The sequence below is a fragment of the Anabrus simplex genome, chromosome 1, assembly GCF_040414725.1.
Source record: "Anabrus simplex isolate iqAnaSimp1 chromosome 1, ASM4041472v1, whole genome shotgun sequence".
In the NCBI taxonomy this organism is placed as follows: Eukaryota; Metazoa; Arthropoda; class Insecta; order Orthoptera; family Tettigoniidae; genus Anabrus; species Anabrus simplex.
This window is the reverse complement of record NC_090265.1, coordinates 142,939,548-142,964,979: the sequence shown is the minus strand read 5'-3', so window position 1 is coordinate 142,964,979 and position 25,432 is coordinate 142,939,548. Positions and strand designations below refer to the sequence as shown.

Genomic DNA, 25,432 nt, shown 5'->3' with positions numbered 1-25,432 from the left:
GTGAGTTGCAGGGATGTTGGGGACATTGGAATTAACCAATGAAGGTTAAAATCCCCAACCCGGCTGGGAATCAAACCCGGGACCCTCTGAACCGAAGGCCAGTACGCTGACCATTCAGTCAACGAGTCGGACACACTTCAAATTGATAATGTTGGTTGAATTGTTTATACTTGGATTGTTAATCAGTGGGAATTTCATAAGGGTTTGAATAATTTACCACGGGAGATGTTCAATAAATTTCAATTATTTGCAGTTATTTAAGAAAAGACTAGGTAAACAACCTGGCAACTGCCCTAAATGCAGATCAGTGGTGATTGATTTGATTGATTGATTGATTGATTGATTCATTCATTCATTCATTCATTCATTCATTCATTCATTCATTCATTCATTTTCTAGTGCCATGTCCATCATCGGATGTTGGTGACCATTCTGGCTATTACAGTTTCGTTGCTGTCTGTGCAGAATAGTGAAGTGGTTGTTTGTTCAAACCACTGTCATAGGTTCTCCATCCAAGTCATGCAGGGTCTCTCTTCCCCTCAGTCTTCCCTTGTATAATTATTTGCAGGAGGATGTAAGTTTCTGGGTGCCTCATGATATGACCGAAGTAGGAAACCTTTTTGATCTTGACAATCCTACATAGTTTTCTTTCCTTACACATCCTGGTCAATACCTTCTCATTCCATATTCTGTCTACCCACCTGATATGAAGCATTTTACTGTAGACTTACATTTCAAATGCATCTAAGCTTCTCATGATGGCTTTTGTTATAGTCCATGACTCTACTCTGTACACCACAATGGAGAGCATTTACTACAACCCCTGAATACACTCATAACCATTTTAAGAGATCTGTAACCTTTGTTTACAACTTTGTTAATGTGATTACCCCAATGAAGATATTTCCTTATATAACACTTAAGTAATTACAGTGACCCCTAGAAGTTAATTTCACCATATCTACATAATAATTACTGAGAGGACTTTTCCTTTTGGTGAAACTTAAAACATGACTTAATCCTGTTTACCATCATACCATTGTCTGCTGTCAATCTCTCAAAAGATAAAAATGCTGATGTTCTTGCAGCTAATAAATACTATTAAAAAACTTGATTTTAACTTTTTTTTTTTGTAAAGATGCACCATTTTGATTGCCTGGCTGGTGGCATTTACTGGAAAAGGAAAATCACGTTCAACCATATTGATTAATCTTAGATAAAGTAATCAATGTTCTTACAGCCAGTAAATCATACTAAATACTTCATTTTTTCAATCAATCAATCAATCAATCAATCAATCAATCAATACTGATCTGCATTTAGGGCAGTCGCCCAGGTGGCAGATTCCCTATCTGTTGTTTTCCTAGCCTTTTTCTAAATGATTTCAAAGAAATTGGAAATTTATTGAACATCTCCCTTGGTAAGTTGTTCCAATCCCTAACTCCCCTTCCTATAAATGAATATTTGCCCCAGTTTGTCCTCTTGAATTCCAACTTTATCTTCATATTGTGATCTTTCCTACTTTTATAAACGCCACTCAAACTTATTCGTCTACTAATGTCATTCCATGCCATCTCTCCGCTGACAGCTCGGAACATGCCACTTATCAGATCAAAAATTAGATGTATGGCTTTTCAGACGTTTGCTCTATTAACCAGCGTTTCGTCTTAGGTCTGACACTAGACTCTTCAGAGTGGGATGTGTCAGACCCTACCCACTGACGCTGGGGTGTATGCAGGTGAACTTATCAGAAGCCTATTTAAGAGGTACAGTCTGATAACTGCATATGGGAGATAAAACTCCACAATGGAATTAATGCCCACCTAGCAATTCCGAATGGAAATTCTAAGTTCCCATGGAGGGAATTAGATATTTTTCCACCAATAGAGCTTATCAAAAATCAGATCAGCGTCAGTGGGTAGGGTCTGACACATCCCACTCTGAAGAGTCTAGTGTCAGACCTAAGACAAAATGCTACTTAATAAAGCAAACGCCTGAAAAGTCATACATCTAATTTTTGATCTGATTTTTTATATGCTGTATTGGTGGAAAAATATCTAATTTCCTCCATGGGAACTTAGAATTTCCACATACCACTTAGTCGAGCAGCTCTTCTTCTTTCTCTCAGTTCTTCCCAACCCAAACTTTGCAACATTTTTGTAACGCTACTCTTTTGTCTGAAATCACCCAGAACAAATTGAGCTGCTTTTCTTTGGATTTTTTCCAGTTCTTGAATCAGGTAATCCTGGTGAGGGTCCCATACATTGGAATCATACTCTAGTTGGGGTCTTACCAGAGACTTACATGCCCTCTCCTTTACATCTTTACTACAACCCCTAAACACCCTCATAACTATGTGCAGAGATCTGTACCCTCTATTTACAATCCCATTTATGTGATTACCCCAATGAAGATCTTTCCTTATATTAACACCTAGATACTTACAATGATCCCCAAAAGGAACTCTCACCCCATCAATGCAGTAATTAAAACTGAGAGGACTTTTCCTATTTGTGAAACTCACAACCTGACTTCTAACCCCGTTTATCAACATACCATTGCCTGCTATCCATCTCACAACATTTTCGAGGTCACGCTGCAGTTGCTCACAATCTTGTAACATATTTATCACTCTATAGAGAATAACATCATCCGCAAAAAGCCTTACCTCCGATTCCACTCCTTTACTCATATTATCATTTATATATACAAGAAAACATAAAGGTCCGATAATACTGCCTTGAGGAATTTCCCTCTTAATTATTACAGGGTCAGATAAAGCTTCACCTACTGTAATTCTCTGAGATGTATTGTCTAGAAATATACCAACCCATTCAGTCACTCTTTTGTCTAGTCCAATTGCACTCATTTTTGCCAGTAGTCTCCCATGATCCACCCTATCAAATGCTTTAGACAGGTCAATCGCGATACAGTCCATTTGACCTCCTGAATCCAAGATATCTGCTATATCTTGCTGGAATCCTACAAGTTGAGCTTCAGTGGAATAACCTTTCCTAAAACCGAATTGCCTTCTATCGAACCAGTTATTAATGTCACAAACATGTCTCATATAATCAGAAAGAATGCTTTCCCAAAGCTTACATACAATGCACGTCAAACTTACTGGCCTGTAATTTTCAGCTTTATGTCTATCACCCTTTTCTTTATACACAGGGCTTACTATAGCAACTCTCCATTCATCTGGTATAGCTCCTCCGACCAAACAATAATCAAATGTGTACCTCAGATATGGTACTATATCCCAACCCATTGTCTTTAGTATATCCCCAGAAATCTGATCAATTCCAGCCACTTTTCTAGTTTTCAACTTTTGTATCTTATTGTAAATGTCATTGTTATCGTATGTAAATTTTTATACTTCTTTAGCCTTAGTCTCCTCCTCTGTCTGGACATTATCCTTGTAACCAACAATCTTTACATACTGCTGACTGAATACTTTTGCCTTTTGAGGATCCTCCCATACACACTCCCCTTGTTCATTAATTATTCCTGGAATGTCCTTGGAACCTGTTTCTGCCTTAAAATACCTATACATACCCTTCCATTTTTCACTAAAATTTGTATGACTGCCAATTATGCTTGCCATCATGTTATCCTTAGCTGCCTTCTTTGCTAGATTCAATTTTCTAGTAAGTTCCTTCAGTTTCTCCTTACTTCAGCAGCCATTTCTAACTCTATTTCTTTCCAGTCTGCACCTCCTTCTTAGTCTCTTTATTTGTCTATTATAATAAGGTGGGTCTTTACCATTCCTTACCACCCTTAAGGGTACAAACCTGTTTTCGCATTCCTCAACAATTTCTTTAAACCCATCCCAGAGTCTGTTTACATTTTTATTTACCGTTTTCCACTGATCATAGTTACTTTTTAGAAACTGCCTTATGCCTGCTTTATCAGCCATATGGTACTGCCTAATAGTCCTACTGTTAAGACCTTCCTTTCTATCACATTTATTTTTAACTACGACAAAAACAGCTTCATGATCACTAATACCATCTATTACTTCAGTTTCTCTATAGAGCTCTACTGGTTTTATCAGCACCACATCCAGGATATTTTTCTCTCTGGTTGGTTCCATCACTTTCTGAATCAGCTGTCCTTCCCATATTAACTTATTTGCCATTTGTTGGTCATGCTTCCTGTTGTTCGCATTTCCTTCCCAATCGACATCTGGCAAATTCAGATCTCCCGCTACAATCACATTTCTTTCCATGTCGTTTCCCACATAGCCGACTATCCTATCAAATAATTCCGAATCTGTGTCAGTGCTACCCTTTCCCGGTCTGTACACTCGAAATATATCAAGTTGCCTATTATCTTTAGAAATGAGCCTTACACCTAGAATTTCATGTGTCTCATCTTTAACATTTTTGTAGCTTACAAATTCTTCTTTCACCAAAATTAATACTCCCCCTCCCACCATTCCAATCCTATCTCTACGATACACACTCCAGTACTGTGAGAAAATTTCTGCATCCATTATGTCATTTCTCAGCCATGATTCAACTCCTATTACAATATATGGTAAATATATATCTATTAATTCTATTCCTTTCTTTACAATACTTCTACAGTTCAACACTAACAATTTTATGTCATCCCTACTTGATTTCCAGTTCCCTGTTCTGTTATCACCACTCCCTAGGCCATCCCGTTTCCCTGAATGTACCTCCCTTCCAAACAAATTTCCTAACTTATATGTACCACTGCGGTTTAAATGAAGGCCATCCAAGCGCAGATCTCTATCTCCTACCCACCCATTTGTGGTCATAGGTGCTTCCTTCCTTTTCATTTTATTGGAACCTGCACCATCTATATGTAGTTCAACTTTTTCTCAGTCAGTCAGTCAGTCAGTCAGTCAGTCCTGATCTGCATTTAGGGCAGTCGTTTTAATCTTTTATAAAGCTGTACCTTTTAGATTGCCTGTCTGGCAGCTTCATCACCATCATCATGGGAAAAGAAAGTTTTGTTCAACCAGATTGATTAATTATGTTCGTACAGTCGATCAGTAGTATTACATTTTATAAAGGTGTGATTTCTTTTATTGCCTGGCTGGCATCATAATTGATGAACATGAAGACTGCTGTGTTTCCCCATCCACCCTGCTAATCTGACCTAAGCCGGGCTGAGTGGCTCAGACGGTTAAGGCGCTGGCCTTCTAACCCCAACTTGGCAGGTTCGATCCTGGCTCAGTCCGGTGGTATTTGAAGATGCTCAAATAAGACAGCCCCATGTCGGTAGATTTACTGGCACGTAAAAGAACTCCTGCGGGACTAAATTCCGCCATCGCGGCGTCTCCGAAGACCTTAAAAAGTAGTTAGTGGGACGTAAAGCAAATAACATTACAAATAACACTATTAATCTGACCTAACCCTGTGAGACATTTTTCTATTCCCAAAAATGAAATTCAGTCAGTTGAAGAGATCGCACTGAAATTGCAGGCAGTACTGTGTGGGGTCTCCCAGTTTGCTTACTGCTTCCGTAAGTGGAAATGGCATTGCGAATATTGTATTAATAAAGGAATGGAGTACTTTGAAAGAGACAATGCTGACCAGGCTGCAGGTAATGTACCTTCGCTGTCATCATCTTATTCCTCTTGGCCTTAATCCCAATTACTGGTACTGGCACTTGAATTAGGTTTGACCCAGTTTTATGGCTTGATGCCCTTCCTGCCACCAACCCTATGTGATAGGATCTATTCACTATTGCATGTTTCTATAGTGGTTAGTAGTGTTGTATATATACAGTTTGTGGAGAAGTGTGTTTAGATGAGCACAAACACCCAGTCATTGAACTAGAGGAATTAACCATATGCACTTAAAATCCTTGACCCAGCTGGGAATAGAACCCAGAGCTCTCTGAATCAATGACCAGTGCACTGACCATTTAGCCAAGAAACTGGACTGCAGGTAAAAAGAAGTATGAAGTTAACATCCTCACTGAAAGTTCTTGGGGTACAAGTTTAACTAGTCTAAAATCAGGACAGTCCTGATAAATTTACAGAAGAAGTGGACAGAAACCAGTTTACTTTTTGTTTATATATACTGTGGGAATGGTGTTCTGAGGGTAGGAGAATAACCACATTGTAACTTAATTTTAGAATTTTACAAACACACACACACACACACACACACACATATTCATTTTCTTTCTTTTTCTCAGAAAGAGTTATTCAGAATTAATTGTCATATCTTATCAGAGATAATGAATATCTCTGAATTATGTGGGTTTTCTACTTAAGAATTTAGTAGTACAGTATCTGTTGAGTTGCTGCATTATAATGGCATTTGGTTTTAGTTATGATTATCTTTTTAAACTGGTTCTAGTGGGGGAACAAAATGTAGGAAAGACATCTCTTGCCAAAAGATTCATTCACAACACATATGCAAGCAGTTATCCTTTGACACTTGGAGTGGATTTTGGTATAAAAACAGTTTCTCTTCAAGGGAGCAATATTAAAATACAAATTTGGGATACCTGCGGGCAGGAGAGTATTCGTTCTATTATACCGAACTACTTCAAATTTTGTCATGGTGTTATAATTGTGTTTGACTGCACAAGCAAACATTCATATGAGAAGGTACCTGTGTGGCTAAAGCTTATCAGTCAGTATGCCAGTGAACATGTAGAGAAAGTGATAATGGCCACAAAGTGTGATACTGTATGCTGTAGGGAAGTAGACTATTTTACTGCCAAGAACTTTGCTGATAATATTGGCATTCCCTACTTTGAAACATCTGCAAAGGAAGGAACACATGTTGAAGAGGGATTTCTGCAACTGATAAGTGCTATCAAAAGCAGGCTTGACACTTCCTGTTGTTTCAAAACTGCTATAGAGTTAGATAAACCTGGTGAAATAGTGAAGTTACCATGCTGCTAACTACTTTCCTTTTTATAGCTGAGACATGACTACATTATCTAATTTATGGTGTTATTTTGCTACATATTAAATAATTGTGAATATTACATATATTTACTAAGAATACTAATAACTTCACTTTCAACTGTTTATTTTAAATATTTGTGGCCACATGATTTATTTGATTATGATATTCTTTCAGCAGTAGACATTCAATTTGTTGATAATATATAAGCATGTGTGACAGAATGATTACTACAAAGTAAGGTATAGAATGTGACCAAGAAGTGGGCTTCATGTTACTGTTAAGTATGCTGATAATTCTAGAATGTTCTTTATCAAAAAGAAGCAACAAATGTACATCAGGGAATTCTGAAGCTGATTAATGCTATCAAAAATAGGATTAACATTCCTTGGAAGTATTATCTTACAGTAATCTAGAACTTTACCCTGTAGGAAATAACATTTGTTGTCCGTATCCTCCACTTCAGTGTAGAAATATGAACACGCATGCAGCTTGTCGTTCCTGAAGGCTGAGAAGTTTACAACTAATTGTGTTAAAAGAACTTCCAAACTCATTCAGCTGTCTGAGTAGATGTGCTAACAGGTGTGTGTTCAAGGTCAAGTTGTATTTAAAGGAAGTAGTCTCCTAGTGGTTAATCTCTGACTCGTCATGTGGAATGTTATCTGATTTGCTACATGCCACAGCATTATCTTCAGTGTGACTAATAGTTTGCTGTTTGGTCAAGCTTGTCCTTGTCATAGCAGTGTAGTGAGAGTGGGGATCAGTAGTGAGAATGTTTTGGGATACTGTGTTTCAAAGCAACAGTTTCTTGAGACTTTAACCAAAGTTTGTTAAATATAGTATGAAATAGCTCTTGAGTTCATTGTTTTTTAAAGTGCAGAACAATTCACAATGAATGAGCTAGATTCTGATCAACCTGCTGAATGTGATTATCTCTTTAAAATAGTGGTGGTTGGTGATAGTGGAACAGGAAAATCTTGTCTCACGACCCGCTTCATTGCGAACGAGTTTCCTCTGCGATATGAATCAACCATTGGAGTAGACTTCCATGTGAAGATCATTGAAGTTGAAGGGAAAAAAGTGAAGCTTCAGATCTGGGACACTGCTGGACAGGAGCGCTTCCGAACAATTGTGCCCAATTATTATAGGTCTGCTCATGGTATTGTATTGGTATATGACTGTTCAGATAGAAAATCATTTGAACATTTAATTGATTGGTTCAGGGAAGTTGACAGGTATGCTTGTGAAGATGCTGATAGGGTAATAGTTGGGAATAAATGTGATCAGACAAATACAAGGAGGATAGACTTGAAAACAGGCAAATCTTATGCTACGTCTCTTGGGATTCCATTTTATGAAACATCAGCTAAATCTGGAGAAAATGTAGACACATTATTTTCTGAACTGGCAGCATCAATAAAACGTAGGGTTGATGCATCCTTTCCTGCTGAAGAGAGAAATATGCGATTTCATGATCGACTAACTAGGGATAAATCTGGATGTTGTTACTGACGAGTGTTAAATAAGATTAAGTACATTACGAAGTGTTACATAAACTGTGATTAGCCATGGTAATGTTAAATTTGCATATACTGTGGAATGGACAAAAGACTAGAGTCTCATAACTGATGAGCTGTGTCAAATGAGAGAAATGTACTAACGTATATAATGTTCCTAATAATGCTACATTATGAAGTTCTCTTTTAGTAGTAAAATGATTGTATTTTAGAAGAATTGAACATTAATTAGATTTTTATACTTTCATTTCCTGAAAACCATCTGTGACAAACGAATCTTGTGTAGACCTATCTGTGGAAGTGTTGTTTTGTACACTTGATATTGTCTGTAAACATTTTAAGATTGTATAAGTCTTCCTGAGTGATTAATAACAGTTGAAAATATTCTTCAACACTGTCAGCCATTAGGCTAAGTAGTGGTGATAAGAATATACCAGTTGCTGGTCTCCATCAGTTTCCTATATCTATATACATAAGTTACCACATTGGAGTACTTTCAACCAGCTATATTTGGCTGCCTACTACAACTGATTTCCGAGACAGGAGCACTTGATATTATGTGTCCGTTACCAACATTACGGTTAGAAAGATTGTTTTGTATAATGGTGTTAATTTAACACATGTGATTTGAATTGTGTGTATTCATTTTCAGGCTGAATTGCTTGAATGGTAGAGCACAGACTTTCTGAGCCTGAGTTGGCAGGTTCAATCCCAGCTCAGTCTTGGTGATTTTTGAAGGTGCTCAAATACACCAGCCTTGTGTCAGTAGATTTACAAACACATTAAAGAATTCCCATAAGACAAAATTCTGGCATCTCAGCATTGCTAAAACCATATAAGTAAATGGAACTTAAAACCAGTAATATTATCCCAGTTCATCAAGAATGGTGATGCTTTGAGATTATGTACACTGTATACATTTTGATTTTAAGATGTGGTGTTTTTTTGTTTTGTTTGTTTTTGCATTGGAGGCTGCCCTTGCCTAATATGTGTGTACATATGTAGAGAGAGGGTGGGGAGAAAGTTTTCCATGCTGTTCTAGAGTGTTGAGACTGTCTGTTTGGGCTGATGTGGAAAATTTCTTTAAAATGCAGATTCTGTTTTATATATGAAGTGCTTTGATGTGTTCTGTACACCTTAGAATTCGATACTTCTGTGCTGGAAGATTTCTTTTAAAAGGTTGAATTCTGTGAAGTGTTCTGCTCTGTATTCTGAATGTTGTCTTGAACTGTAACTTGCAGAAGTTTTGGGCATTTGTGTTCAGATATGCCCCTTTGTTCCAGTTTTTTGCTGGGCTGAGTAGTTCAGACAAGTTTTGGGCATTTGTGTTCAGATATACCCCTTTGTTCCAGTTTTTTGCTGGGCTGAGTAGTTCAGACAATTGAGTTAGTGGGTTTGAGCCTGACTCGGTACAGTGGTATTTGAAGGTACTCAAACATACACGCCTTGGGTCGGTATATTTACATAAAGGAACTGCTGCAAACGAAGTTCTGGTACTATGGTGTCTCTGAAAACCATAAAAGTACAGTAGTTAGTTGGGTATAAAATCAATAACATTATATTCTGATTTTCAGATGTTTTTTTTGTACTGGCCCTGTTCTGTTAGGGTAATGAGCCTGCTAATTACACAGAGGTCCTGGATTTGATTCCTGGCCTGGTCAGGGATTTTTACCTGAATATGAGGGCTGGTTCAAGGTTCACTTAGCCTGCAGGCCTTCCAGGCTGAGCAGTGGTCGCTTAGTAGACAAAGGCCCTTCTGGGTTGTAGTGCCATAGGGGTGTATGTGTTTTTGTTTTTCATTTTGTGTTGGAAGCAAGCAAAATGTATGTGGCTGTTCACAATACAGCATAAAATATCAGTTACAAATTATTTAAGCTGTAATAGCTAAATAGCATTGTCACTGGCTTCTCACCAAGGCAGCTATGGTTCAAATCCTGAACAATGTATGTGGGACTTTTGGATTGAAAAATTGGAAGTCCCATAGCTATGATCAGAATATCAATAGTCATGCAAAACTACAAGCTTGCTTGGCTAATGGTTACAAACACACTTTGGACAACTGGTTGAAATTTCAAAATAGGGTACACTGAACATATCTAGAACTGAACCCGTATCTGTCAACCATTTACCAAACGGAGGACTTAAATACTCGGATATCAACACAAACATAAAAATTTTCATCATCCTTAAGGGACACAAGTCTTGGTACTCCAGAACAATCTATATATCTATATATATAAAATAAGAGTTTTGTCTGTACATTGCTCAGAATTTGAAAAGAATTATATTTCTGAATCGGTCATATCCATAGTAACAAGGAAATGCACTTTTTACTTTTCCGTAATGTCTGTCTGTCTGTCTGTCTGTCTGTCTGTCTGTCTGTCTGTCTGTCTGTCTGTCTGTCTGTCTGTCTGTCTGTCTGTCTGTCTGTCTGTCTGTCTGTCTGTCTGTCTGTCTGTCTGTCTGTACATCAGGAAAAAATGGCTGAAGAGAATTTAATGAAAGTCAGTATGTAAAGTCGGGGAATGAGCCACTACAATCTCAGCTATAAATAATTTTATTCTAGCTGAGTGTAATGGTAGTTTTTAGGGGAAGGCATAAAATTTAATTCTCAAATATTTATATTATTAGTGGTCCTTCGATAAGTACTGCGTAACTAAAGTTATATAGAATTAAATTTCCGATAATTTATGTCTTATACATTTTACCATACCAGTTATGATAACAGAGATATTCTTGAATTTGTATTTTTGTTACAAGTCCATATTAATGCTGAGCCACGAGAAAATGTGTAAATAGAATTGAATGTAAATCGGTATGTAAAGTCGGGGAATAATTTACTGCAGTTCAGGGCTATAAATGATTGTATTCGCCCTGGATGAAATGGTAGTTTAGGGGAAGATGCCTAAAATTTAATTTTTAAATTTCTATGTTTTTCTTCCTATCGAAAAGTACTACATAACAAAAGTTATACAGAATACAATTTATGATCATTTATGTCGTATTAAGTTTTACCGTACTGACTATGATATGAGTGGTGGTGGTGGTGATTATTTTTTAAGAGGAAGTACAACTAGGCACTATATAACACTAATCAGAGAGAAAAACTGGGAGGGTCCCAACACTTCAAAGAATGAAGGTATCGGCCTAACAAGGACATGGTCCACGAAAGGCATGAAAGTGAAAAATTCCCTAGACCTCCATACGTAATACTGTCAGGGTCAGTAAAGAACAAGAGTTGACCAAGGGAAGTTGGATAGGATAGATGAAAGTGAGAAGCCTGGCACAAGTGGAAGCAGCTCCAGGACTCAGCTAAGGGCCCTGTGGTCGCCAACCCACTCTCCCAAGTTCAGAGCTCCTGGAGCCACTTTTTGTTGCCTCCGACGGCAGACAGGGGATACCATGGGTGTTATTCTCTATAAAAATTAGAAAAAGCACAAAGGAACGAACGATCGCTTGAATAATAAGAGGGAGTCGTGAAAGAAAGGACGACTCCCTTTACATCAGATGCCGTAATATCACAGATTCGGAAGAGAGCTAAACGTGAAGGCCTACAATATCGAAAGCTCATAAAATTGATCAACTATAACATTACATTAACCCTTGCTTGTTGTGATGATGATTTTTAAAAGTAGGAAAGATCACAATATGAAGATAAAGTTAGAATTCAAGAAGACAAATTGGGGCAAATATTCGTTTATAGAAAGGGGAGTTGGGGATTGGAATAACTTACCAAGGGAGATGTTAAATAAATTTCCAATTTCTTTGCAATCATTTAAGAAAAGGCTTGGAAACAACAGATAGGGAATCTGCCACCTGGGCGACTGCCCTAAATGCAAATCGGTTTTGATTGAACTTGTGTGTGTCTCTTCTGCTGCCACTCATCTCCGATAGATGGGATCACTGCTGTGTACCGAGTATAACAACCTGCCTGAATATTGGCGGGAAGTCGCCGGCGAGTTAGATAACTTTCTTCTTTAGCATGCCATTCCTCTGGTTCATAAATATTCTGATAGGCCTTACTGGTACGTAACTCACTGGTTCATCATAATATTCCAGCAATTCAATCCCTATTCTGAGGCGCTGATTGGAATGAACAGTGTGCGTACTTAAGGGAATAATGGCAGAGGAGTGTTCATGTCTATCTGCGGCCTGGTCATTCCAGCTCGGGAAAGTTCGACTGTTCGTTAACAGTGAGAAAAAGTGCGGTTTTTCATTTGATCGAGTATTTTATATGACAGCATTGCTTTCAATCACGACATTCCTACAGACGTCATTGTAATGACCTATGTTGATTTCAGTTGGGAAAACTCCTAAAACAGTCTTTCTGAGGATGTAAGGAGGCAGATGGAGAATGAGTGTCTGCCATTATAATGAAAACTCGCCAACTTGATTGTGACTGATAGTAGGCAAGAGGGCCTGCCATTACAATGAAAATTCGCTAATCCAGTCTTCATATAAGAAAAGACACATGGTGTCTTCCTCGTCGCTTTTTTGGGGTAACGTTACGAGCAATGCAATTTAATACGATCTTACTCACAACGTGTACACTTACTTAAATTAGAATTCTGTATACAGTGTAGAATTCCGTTGCGAAGCACGGGTACATCAGCTAGTATGAAATAAACATAATGCATTATATCTCAATGAACAGACATAATTCAAATCTTATGCATCATATGACCACATCACACAAAGCTGCTTTTCTTACTGTAATGTTGCTAATAGACATATGTAATAAAGTGATCCTGTCCTGAGGCCCAGTTAATATAGTTGGTTGAAAGTATTCTTATGTATTAACTTACATATCACAAAAGCTATTGTGAAATCATTAACTTTTATAATACCAATATAAAAGGTCCATTATTGGACATTATAAATTTACTCATTCAGGACAAATATTTCAGGTTTCCTATGGGAATCAACATCTGTATTAACTTTTATCTCGATCAAAAATATTCTACTGACAAAATATTATCTTCTTTGCATTTATATACTCCATTTGAAGTGATTTCTTTAACTGCAGCTGTGTTTTTGCTAGAGGTTTAATGTCTCACTAACAGGAAGGTTTTCAACAACACAAGGATGGGAAAGGGCTAGGAATGAGAAGATAGAGACTGTGGGCTTAACAAGGGTAAGGGCCCAGCATTTGCTTGGTGTGAAAATGGGAAACCATGGAAAGTTATTTCAGGACTTCCAATGGTGGGCTCAAACCCACCATCTCCTAAATGCAAGCTCACAGCTGTGTGATCTGCAGTCAACTTGCTCAGTTTCGCTTGTTCTTGATTGTAGCTTAATTGCATGGTAACCTTGTGTGAATAAGTAAATAAAGGGCAGAACGGTTGTAGCACACCTCAGCGTGGTACTAGTTGAACCAAGCAAGTTGGCCATGCAGTTAAGGTCACACAGATATGAGCTTGCATTCAGGAGATAGTGTTTTCAAATCCCATCATCAGCAGCCCTGAAGATGGTTTTCCATGGTTTCCCATTTTCACACCAGGCAAATGCTGAGGGTCAACCTTAATTAAGGCCACAACTGGTGCCTTCCCAACCCTCCAACACTGAAAAATTTTGGGTGTGTTAGCACAACGTTAAACAAGTAGGAAAAAAAAAGTAATTGCTGGATAATGTCAATAGGACTGTATCAAATGGGCTTTTTGATGGATTTGATGGATGGATTTTGGTGGATGTGAACAGTTGATCTCAAACATGTTGTGGCTTTAATTCTTTTAAATATCATATGTTAATTTTTAACTATCAATGGCTCTCTACTACAGGTCTGTTGAAGCTATTAAGAATTCCATGATAGTGTGTAAGATAGTCGTACCGGTAGTCAACTTTACAGTTATAAAGAGGTCACTTTGTTGACATGTGAGAATGTAATGCACCATTTTGTGAAATTTAAAAATTGCATGATTAATGGAACAACACACAATATATCTGTTGTACAGAGAAGTTCCCAAAAAATGGTACAAAGTGACATATACCATATAGAAAATCATCTTGATATTTGATGCTGAAATAATTATGCAAGATAAAATAGTAATTTTGTAGAAAGTTGGTCAGTAACCGTTATGCTTCATCTGCCAGGTTTTTAATACTCTATAACTTTTGTCAATCAATCAATCAATCAATCAATCAATCAATTACTACTGATCTGCATTTAGGGCAGTTGCCCAGGTGGCAGATTCCTTATCTGTAGTTTTCCTAGCCTTTTCCTAAATGATTTCAAAGAAATTGGAAATTTACTGAACATCTCCCTTTGTATGTTATTCCAATCCCTGATTCCCTTTCCTATAAACAAAAATTTGCCCCAATTTGTCCTCTTGAATTCCAACTTTACCTTCATATTGTGATCTTTCCTACTTTTAAAGACACCGCTCAAACTTATTTGTCTACTAATGTCATTCCACGCCACGCCATCATTCCAAACATTTTCTAAACATACCTTGATAATATTTTTTAGATCTAGCAACGCTGGAGTACATCAATGTCAGACACGGGCTAATAAATGCCATTGTGTATGTATGTTTAGTCCTCAGCCTGAAGGCTGGTTGGATCCTAAACAGCTACATCAACTGTCATAGATGGCCTAGGCATCACTGAAGAGGCGTACTAGGGAAATGAGGAGTGAGGTAGTTTCCCCGTTGCTTTCCTCACCAAGCCAGAAGTTGCTGTTACATATCGGTCTGCCAAGCCCACTGAAATGCATGCACCAACCGACCCTATGAGCAATATTTTCACACCATTCATAGCAGGGACTGGCTGCAGAAGGAATGGCATTACTAGCATCACTCATACCTCACTCACTTTCATTTTGTCAAAGCCAAGGATAAAGCTGAGACAGATCAATGAAAGTAACAAAATTGCTCTAGCCCATACCAGAAGACATAGTGCACTAAATGCCATTATGAGGATTATAGTCTTTCAGTTTATTAGGTCATGTCAAGTAGTCTACATATAGTACTTGCTGAAGAGAAGTTAAATATCAAACAAAAATGACCAACGAGACACCGGTGGGATTGCATGATACTATCCTCATTTTTCCGTATTGAAATTCAGTTAAAGTAGAACAATAAAAGTTTGATTTCCACCTATTCAATACTTTACTAGCAATTATAAAATTAGGATCCCATCCTTATTTTAATGCTAAATTATTAAACGCTTGGGCCAATAGTAGCAAAAAGATTTTAATGTGTATCCAACTGATAGTTTTAAGATATTCAACAACTTCAACAGATGTAAATGTATTTATATCTGACTAACTTGTGACATTGTATTCAAATTTAGAACAAGATTTTAAAATTACAGACACTACAAATAGTAATATTGTTTTAACAATGACGACGTAATATATAATGTTTTATATTCAAAAGTATTTTAATAGTTATTATGATTAAATCTGTGAGCAGTAAACAATAAGTTGCAGGTTATTAGAATAGTATTACCGATTTTGACCTTGTTAAAAATGTATGTAGCCGAAGATGTTCAATAATTGAACGAAACATGTCCCATGTTTTTAATAATTTAGCAATAAAATAAGGATGAGATCCTAATTTTATAATTGCTTGTAAAGTATTGAATAGGTGGAAATCAAACTTTTATTGTTCTACTTTACACCGGTGGGAACTGAAACCATACAGAAGCTCTCTGGATAGAGTTATGGGGGCCTCGGTTATTCTTGTTCCATTGGCTTGGATCTGAGCCATGGTTTAATTTGAACTGGCCCATGGTGGGCGATTAGCACACACTCTATTATTGTGCTTGCTCAGATCTCTGTTAACAGAACAAGAATGACTGAGGCCACCAGAATCAGAAGGTTCCTATCATCCTCTTGTTGATCATTTTTATTCTGCACTCCATCTTTCTTCAGCCTGTGCTGTTGTGTACTCAATACAACCTACAGTATTTCAAGTACAATGAAATCATGTAAGCTAAATTTCGATATCACAAGACTACCAGGTTGAAACAACATGACTGGAAGAAGAAATTGAAGACATTTCTCCCCCCCAATGAATCGCGCTTCTGCGAGTTGAATATGATGATGGGTGTATCAGTGTTGTTAGATCCTCTGAAATTTCAGATTATCTTCCAATTTATAAAAACACTCCAGAAAATACAAAATTAGATGGAAAACTTCCATTTTTTACATTCTTGCTGATTTGCCCTACAACCCCAAAGCATACAGTACAAGAAACATCACTGAAATAGCAAGCTTTGTTTATCAGAATGTTCAATATAATCTTCAGAAATATTATGAATAATGTGTGGTATGTGATGGTAAACATTTTGAACACACACTATTCCAACGCAATTATATAACATTTCATTGACATTTGTTTCACTGCATACTGTTTTACTCACTCTGGATAATGCTAAGCACCAACCTACACCTAAACTTTCAGCATCTTGCAATTGATGAGTATGAAAAGTATTGTTCCTCGAGTCTTCAAAACTCTAATTTTTGTTACTACTGTTAGAATTAATAAAGCTTTAAAATGGTGAAATCTAATAAGTAATTTCAGAGACTTAGAAAAGAAGGGGGGGAAATATTTAAAAAGAAAAAAATTCCTAGACATAATACGCCCAGAGAGAGGCATGCTAAATGTTGAATGCATTGTTTGTGTGTCCCATTGGTCTGTAAATTGGATCCTGTGTGAAGAGGAACTCTGAAAAGTGGTGGCAAAAGGGGCTCTGGTTAAGACGCAGCAGGTCATTATGCTACTTAGGTTCCAAAATGGGTAAAATATAAATATGCAAGTAAATTCAATGTTAATTTTAATCTTATACCAGTTGTATAGTATTATTAGAAGTAATTTGACATACCATACTGTATATGAGTTGACTATGTTTGTAAGATATTATAAGTAGAATTTTGTAAACAATATAAATTTATTAAGGATGATGTGTGTGTTTAATAGAAAAAAATATTAGCGTAAATTGTATAATATTGTATTCTAGGAAAATTTTCTTCATCTCCTGTTAATTTAAAATTTAGTGCTTGACAATAATGTATTTTAGTGTACCATTTGCCACCGAGGTAGACACCTCATTTGCAAATAAACATATTTTGATTTGAGTGACTGTGACTCTATCATGTACCTGCAAGACAAGGATTTTCCACAAAGGTGAGACTTCTCTACAGTTTCTAAATGAAACTGAATGACAGCCACTGTTTCCCTTCCAAGTGCTAGTCACAGACAAAGCCTGTTTCATAAGGAATGAGGTATTAAATTTCCACAATATCCTACATTGGCTGTCCTTGACCCACATACAATTCAGCAAGGACATTTTCAGCAGTGATTTACAGTGAATGTGTGGGCTGGTATTGTTTGTGGTTGGCTAATTTGGGCCCCACTTATTACTGCCATGTCCCACATATGAAAATAACCTAACATTCCTTAGAGATGAACTACTGGAGTATTTTGAAAATGTAAAATTGCAGATGTGCATAAACATATACTTTCTTCATAATGGTTCTCTGTGTTCTGTGATTTAATGTGTATTTGAATATCTAAGATAAAATTCTAAAGGAATTTAATTACCATAAAGTCCACCTGTTCAGTACACATTTGCCATTTGATAAATGGTCTATCTAAGAAGCTACATAGGACATGTTTCGACCTAGCCTAGAGGTCATCATCAGCTAAAATAACATAAAGAAGAAAGACATATACAAAAAACAGTGATACATAAAAAACTTGAGATAAAATACAATCAAGAAATGCAATAGAAATCTATGTTTAAAATGTACACAGCTTCAATCATAAAATATAATCAACAAATGCAATGGAAATCTGTGTTTGGATTGTAAATAACTTCAAACTTGGACAAATTTAGTGGTAAGTGTGGGTCCAACCGTATTTAATACAACTATTAGTTGGCTGGAGGAAATGCTTAAAAATTGTGAAGACTGTTAAATGCTGCTCTATTTGTCATGCTTCTGGAAACTGAGTGAAGTTTTGAAAAATCTATTACATTTCTTCATGGAGAATACAAGTATAGCTAGGATCTTAAAGTGAAAACAAAAAGCTGAGTATGTGAACAAAAAATGGAGTATAAGTAAAAGATAATATGAAGAGTCTTAAAATATTACCCACTTCCTCTTTCCTCCTTGTGTAGATCAGGCTGGGTCGGTGTTTACCTCCACACTGACTGGCGACCGTTCTGATGTGTTGGGTGGGGGAAACGGTGGGTGAGGGGAGAGAGAGTGAGTGGAAGGATGGGAGGACGGACCAGTAATGCGTGTTGTGACAGACTTAATTGAGCTTTGTTTAAGATCTTTCTTGATTATTGTGTCAACCAGAATGTTCATGTTTGCTTGTATTTCGTGAAGATTATGGATGGGATTGGATTTTTGATTGAGGTTTACATAAATATTTTCTAAAATGTTTAATAAAGTTCCCTTTTTCTCCACCATAGATAAAGATGTAGATACCCTACATATAACCAAAAAGGGAACTTTATTAAACATTTTAGAAGATGTTTATATAAACCTTGATCAAAAATCCAATCCCATCCATAATCTTAACAAAATCCAAGAAAAAAGGAACATGCTGGTCGACACGATAATCTAGAAAGATCTTAAGCAAAGCTCAATTGAGTCTGTCACAACACACATTACTGATCCATCCTCCCATATTTCCACTCGCTCTCCCTCCCCTCACCCACAGTTTCCCCCACACAACACAACATCAGAACGGTTGCCAGTCAGTGTGGAGGTCATCACCGACCCAGCCTGATCTACACAAGCAGAGGGCTGGAGGAAAGAGGAAGTGGGTAATATTTTGCGACTCTTCATATAATTTTTACTTCTACTCCATTTTTTGTTCACATACTCAGCTTTTTGTTTTCACTTTAAGATCCTGGCTGTACTTGTATTCTCTATGAAGAAATGTAATGATTTTTCAAAACTTCACTCCGTTTCCAGAAGCATGACAAATAGAACAACATTTAACAGTCTTCACAATTTTTAAGCATTTCCTCCAGCTAACCAATTGTTGTATTAAATACGGTTGGACCCACCCACACTTATCACTAAATTTGTCTAAGTTTGAAGCTATGCACATTCAAAACACAGATTCCATTGCATTTGTTGACTGTATTTTAAGATTGAAGCTATGTACATTTTAAACATAGATTTCTATTGCACTTGTTCATTCTGTTTTATCTCTAGTTTTTTATGAATCACTGGTTTTTTGTATATGTCTTTCTTCTTTAAGTTATTTTAGCTGATGATGACCTCTAGGCTAGCTTCAAACATGTTCTATGTAGCTTCTTAGACAGACCCTTTATCAAATGGCAAACGTGTATTGAACAGGTGGACTTAGAATGTTATCAAGGTATTTAAAATCAATACGGAACCAGAATGAAGTTCATTACTTGTACGTGAATATCTCGAACGTAAATTTCAATGCCATTGAATAGGAAGCAATGGACCAATTACATGGCCAGTTTAGTCTCCTGGCTTAAATCCCCTGGATTTTTACCTATGGGACCACATCAAGAGTCTGATGTATGTAAATGAAATTGACACAGAAGGTGAGCTCCACCATAATATATTTCCTACAGCAGAATCCATACCAGTAGACTAGCAAGTGTTTGCGTGTGTTTGAGCATCATGAATTCATTGCTGTGAAGAAGTGTGCGAGCGAACGGTGGACATATTGAGCACGTACTCTAGTAGCTTGAGCATCCTTAGTGTTCATTCGGAAGTGTCGCCACCATTTCCACCATGGTGTGTCATGTTACCCATATGAAGGTCAGTGTCCACAGTACGTAATTTATGTTTACAAACACTCGCTGTATGTCATGGACACACACCTGTGTCAGGTTATTTGACAGTCACCCATGTCCAGCAAGTACAAATGTGTGGCATTAAGCAAAATGGAAAACCTTGACTTTTGTCTTTTTGGACAATAGCAGGACATTGACAGCTGTTCCATATTATAGGAAATACACTTTTTATGCACCTCTCTTGTTTTTGGTGTGATTTTTCCCATATACTCTGTAGAGACCGAGGTATTGGTCAGTGTTTCCCTATCACTGTGGAAACGACTCGTGGTACTCCGTTGTACTGCAGTCACAGGTGTTGCTTGCTGCATATATTCAGAGTGAGAGAGAGAGAGAGAGAGAGAGAGAGAGAGAGAGAGACTGTACAAAACTGGCCTGTGAAAGGCCCTTTAAAGAAATGTGATACTATCAGGTAAATATCTACAGTATTACCCCACTTTTACATTTCTGTATTCAACATTTTTTTTGCATTTTGGCTGAAGATGGCCACTAAGTGACTGAAACTAGTCCCAAAACTGATGAAATATATTTACTTGATAAATTGTATTGTCAATTTATTTCTTATAATTGTACTTCAATGTGGAATAAAAATGAAATTTATAGCTTATAATAATTCAACATTTTCTTGTTTAAAACATTTTTTGTTGGTCCACTCAGATTTCCTATCTTTACAGTGTTTAATTCTCAAATTTCCATTTGTGACATTTTTTTCTTCCCACCATTTGTACCACATCAGGCTGTTTGAAAGGGAGAAAAATCAAAGTAAATTGGCATTGCAGCTAACCTGAAACACTTTGAGAAAATACAGCATGATTACCAAATAAAACCACCCTGGTCCAACTCTTAGCACAGAACTTCAGCTTTCCCTTACAGCTAGTCATGCAGTGATGCTTAATGCGCTCACATTCATTCTTTGAGGAGCTATATTGGCATATAGTGGTGAAGATAATTTTCTGTGATCTCCCTGTTGCATCATTTATGTATTTGTTAATCCTTCTTTGTTATTGCTTTGTTGTTGGTATTTACTTTTCTGCATTAATAATGAAAAATGAAAAAAAAAAAAAAAAAGATGGAAAGGAAAACTCACTACGGAGGGAAAGGTTTGAACTTTGGAAAAAGTTCCAGGGAGCACTTGTTGCACTGGCATATGAGTTGCAGTTTTCTGTATCCATGCTGAATACAATGGTGAAAAACAGAGGAAGGATAACACCAAATGCTTCAGAATGAGAGCCAAACTCCAAAAAACACAAATATTCATCATACATGTTGGAAAAAAAGATAGCAAAAAGTTGGTTTATTACTTGAAGAGCTATAGGCATTCTTATTGATGGTGGGCTCTTAAGTGGCAAAAAATATTCTTGGCATTCAAACTTTCAGCGTGTCCAATGGCTGGATCAACCGATTTAGGAAGAGATATAACATAATCTGTAAAAATGTTTGTGGGGAATCAAGTGCAGTTAGTGACAAAAGTGTGGAAGAGAGTATCAATGGAAGATAGCAGGAGGTAACCAACAAATATGAACCCAGGAACATTTTTAACCTACTGTAGGTGAAACGGGACTGTTTTTCAGTGGGTTGCTGAGCAAGACTTTGGCATTCAAAGTGGATAAATGCCATGGTGTGAAACACAACAAAATGAGGCTCACTGTAATTTTTGGAGCCAACACTGATTACTCTGAGAAGCTCCACCCCTTTTTGGTAGGGGAATCTAGAAATCTTCATTGCTTCAAGCATGTGCGATCATTACCAACCCTAAAGCTTGGAAGACCTCAGATCTTTTTTGACAACAATTGGCTGCTCTGGATGCAAAAATGGATACTCAAAATAGGAAGATCCTTCCTTTTGTCAACTGTTATCCCATGGATGTATAAATCAAATCAAAATCTCTTTATCTGCAAATGAGGTGTCTACCTCAGTGGCAAATGGTACACTAAAATAGATTATCATCAAGTACTAAATTTTAGATTAACAAGAAAAGAAAATTTTCCTAGAATACAATATTATACAATTTACGCTAACAATTTTTTCTATTAAACACACAGCTCATCCTTAATAAATTTATATTGTTTACAAAATTCTACTTACAATATCTCCTTAGTCAACTCATATAGGCCTACAGTATGTGGAATTACTTCAAATAATACTATACAACTGGTATAAGATTAACATTTACATTGCATTTATTCATTTATTCTTTAAAGGCGTTTTAGAGATAGCTAATTCCGATTCTGTTATCATTGTAATAAGTGAATTGGTTGTGTCATTGTAATGTTTTTGTAAAAACATCACATGATTTTTTAGTATTGAGTAGGTGGAATATTAAAATTTTGTATTTACTTTAAGCATAGTCTCAACTCAATACGGAACCTAACAATGAAGTTTATTACTTTTAATGATGACGCTAACCAAGCTAAACACAAAGCCTTTCAATATCTAGGCATTAAGTTGAAAATAGCCAAATTAGGCAAAGACATAGATTTTCTCAAACAGTGCATTCGGTTTGATTTAACGCCAAATTTCTTAAGACACAACAAAAAGAAACATCGTATCACGTCACAAACTTCCAAAACTCAAACTAAGACTAATAAAATTTGGTTGAAAGATGAAATCAAGTTTCTTTATAGGAAAAAATCATTCCTTAACCTCAAACTATACGAGTCTCACCTTGCGGCAACAAAATTGTTATCTAAAGCGCATTGGACAATCTTCTTCCAATCAGTTGAAGATAAATTATTTATAGACTTAACCAAGAAACAACATATTTTGGATAATAAATTGGAGAAATTAAAGAGATCCAAATCGCAAGATTATCAAATTAGACGCAATAGTAGACCAGCAGACGATCGTAACCATTTTCATCCACCCGTAATTAACCTATCCAATACTCCCCTAAATCCAAATGAAGAAGGAATTTTAGCCAAGGGACCCAAACATAACTGGCCCGATTTGAACACAACCAATTCATTTATTCTTTACCCATTTTGGAACCTAAGTAGCATAATGACTTGCTGAATCTTAACCAGAGCCCTTTTTGCCACCACTTTTCAGAGTTCCTGAAGGGCCTTCACAGCTACCGTAGCAGTCCCAGGGCCCTCGAAGTTCCCACCTGTACTTCACCCCTACAGGCAGTCCCCTACTTTGGCTGTCCAAACTCCTTAGACCAGGGGATGGAACTAATTTATTCACACACATTTTTTATTTACAATAACCTGCACTGGTCGAATGCCCTCTAACATTTCATTTATTTTCTCTGTTGCTGTTTATTCTCTTTTTGAATATCTGTACAGATTTTGGAAAAGGATCAAACACTACCCCTAGTAAACTGTTCCACTCCTTCACGCCCTTCCCAATGAATGAAAATTTACCCCAATCGCTTCTACTAAAATTCCTTCTAATTTTATACTTGTGGTCAGTCCTGCCAATATGATTATTTTCCAATTGAAGCCTCTCACGGATATCTCCCTATGCTTCTTCTCCTGTATAAGCTCTATATAATCCTACAAGTCTAGTTTTCTCCCTTCTCTTATTTAAAGTTTCCCACCCAAGTTCCTTTAACATTTCTGATACACTGCTCTTTCTCCTGAAATTCCCTGTTACAAATCTTGCTGCTTACCTCTGCACACTATCTGTTTCTTTTATTAGGTAATCTTTGTGAGGATCCCAAACACTGTATGCATATTCCAATAATGGACGAACCATACTTAAGTAACTTTTTTCTTTTAATTCTTTGTTGCATCCTATAAGTAGCCTCATTATGACAAGTAATGATCTGTATGCTTTCCAAACAATGTCATCCACATGATCCTTCCAGTGCAAATTACTTTCAAATCTCACACCTAAGTATTTGCACTTGCCATCTCTTGGAATAACTACCTCATCCAAAGTATATTCAAATTCAGTTTTAAAGCACCTGTTTGTAAATGTTGTAACAGTTGATTCGCCTCCATTAACCTTCATATTATTTTCTTCAACCCATTATTGGATACTCTCCAGGTCCCTTTGTAATTCTGAACAATCCTCAGTGTTATTTATTTCCCTAGAAACAATTATGTCATCTGCATACAATCTGATTTTTGATGTTATATTATTCCCTAAATCATTTGTGTATATTAAGAAAAGTAACGGACCGATTATACTACCCTGTGCAATTTCCTTCCAAACTTTCTCTTCCTGCGATACATTATTTCCTACTTTGACTTTCTGATCCCTTGAATTTAGAAATGTTTTTATCCAATGTGTAACCCTTACGTCCAATCCTATTCCCTCCAATTTCTTTAATAATATTCCATGTTCCACTTTATCAAAGGCTTTGGAAAGATCTATGGCTATGCAATCTAACTGGCCTCCTGAATCCAATTGATCTGATATGTCCTGCTGAAAACCCACCAGTTGTGCCTCACAAGAAAATTTCTTTCTAAATCCATACTGGCTCCTCATGAACCAATTTTTATTATCACATATCCCTCTGATGTACTTTGATATTAAACTCTCCAGTATTTTACAAGCTATACTGGTCAGGCTGATTGGTCTGTAGTTCTCTGGTTTCCTTTTATCACCCTTTCCTTTATAAATTGGTATTATTATTAGAATTCCTTCTATTTCTTTGGTATTACACTATTATTTATGACATAGTCAGAGAGAAATTTTAAATAAGGCACTATGTACCACCCCATTGTCTTTAATACCTCCCCAGTAATTTTAACACTTCCTGCTGCTTTTCCTTGCTGAAGCAGCTGGATTTCTCTGAAAATATCTTCATTTGTGAATGAGAAGCTTCTTGTTTCCCTATGTGTCTCCCCTCTCTATCTTCTGTTTCGGTTTCCAACTCCTGACAATCTTCTACTGAATCTCTGAATTCCCTTCTAAATAGATTTGCTTTCTCAGTATATGAAATAGTGTTCACCCCCTTCTTCCACCATTGTAGGAATTTGGATTCCTTTTCCTTTTTGATTCCTGATATTTGAATATAGCTTTTTCCATTTCCCTTTGTGGTCATTACCCTCTTGAAGTATGCCATTCATATAATTCTCTTTTGCTTCCTTTTTCACTCTATTCAGTTCCCTCATTAGCTCGTTTCTAGTTTCACTACTCTCCCTACCCTCTTTAATTTTCCTGTTTACTATTCTACATTTTCTTTTTAATTTTCTTATTTCCCTTGTATAATAATCAGGGTCTGAGGTCATTTTATCCTTCTTAACAGGTACAAATCTCTTCTCTCCT

General features: G+C 36.7%; 1 protein-coding gene and 1 long non-coding RNA gene across 5 annotated transcripts in view; one reads left to right on the top strand and one right to left on the bottom strand.

The window, feature by feature from the left end:
• LOC137503035 (uncharacterized) overlaps positions 1-7,791 on the bottom strand; it is a 51,175-nt gene extending 43,384 nt beyond the window's left edge. Inside the window, exon 1 of the long non-coding RNA XR_011019009.1 lies at positions 7,327-7,791. This is a non-coding gene — a long non-coding RNA (uncharacterized lncRNA). The remainder of the gene's footprint in view (positions 1-7,326) is intronic.
• Positions 1-25,432, top strand: part of LOC136885079 (uncharacterized) — a 1,401,330-nt gene that overhangs the window by 1,090,507 nt on the left and 285,391 nt on the right. The gene's annotated exons all lie outside the window — the stretch shown is intronic.